We start from the raw sequence: 348 nt of genomic DNA on the forward strand, positions 1-348 counted from the left end.
TTGGTTCGGTTACATTCCCACCTCCAGGTCCCACCACCACCCCCTGCCCTCTCCCAGCTCACACATCATTCTCCTGCCTCGTGCTGCTCCAGAGAGCAGCCCAGCCACAGCAGAGAGCCCAGCCCTGCCCGTGCCCAGCCCTGCCTGCACCAGGCCAAAGAGCCCAGCCCTGGGGCCAGGCACGACATTTTCAAACTGCTCAGCCCGTTTCCCCTTCCCTCCCCCTTGCTGCAGTAAATCCTTTATTTCATTAGGTGCCTCCGCGAGAGGGAAAGGGCAAAGCACGTGGGGAGCTGCTTCCTGTGCGAGCCTGCGCCGGGCGGCGAACAAAGAAGCTGCTGCCGGCGC

The 348-nt window shown here is 63.2% G+C and overlaps 1 protein-coding gene across 1 annotated transcript in view; it reads right to left on the bottom strand.

The window, feature by feature from the left end:
* The window catches only part of NOL4L (nucleolar protein 4-like), an 89550-nt gene that overhangs the window by 14372 nt on the left and 74830 nt on the right, over positions 1–348 (bottom strand). The gene's annotated exons all lie outside the window — the stretch shown is intronic.

The sequence above is a fragment of the Chaetura pelagica genome, unplaced genomic scaffold, assembly GCF_000747805.2.
Source record: "Chaetura pelagica isolate M959 unplaced genomic scaffold, ChaPel_1.0 scaffold493, whole genome shotgun sequence".
In the NCBI taxonomy this organism is placed as follows: domain Eukaryota; kingdom Metazoa; phylum Chordata; class Aves; order Apodiformes; family Apodidae; genus Chaetura; species Chaetura pelagica.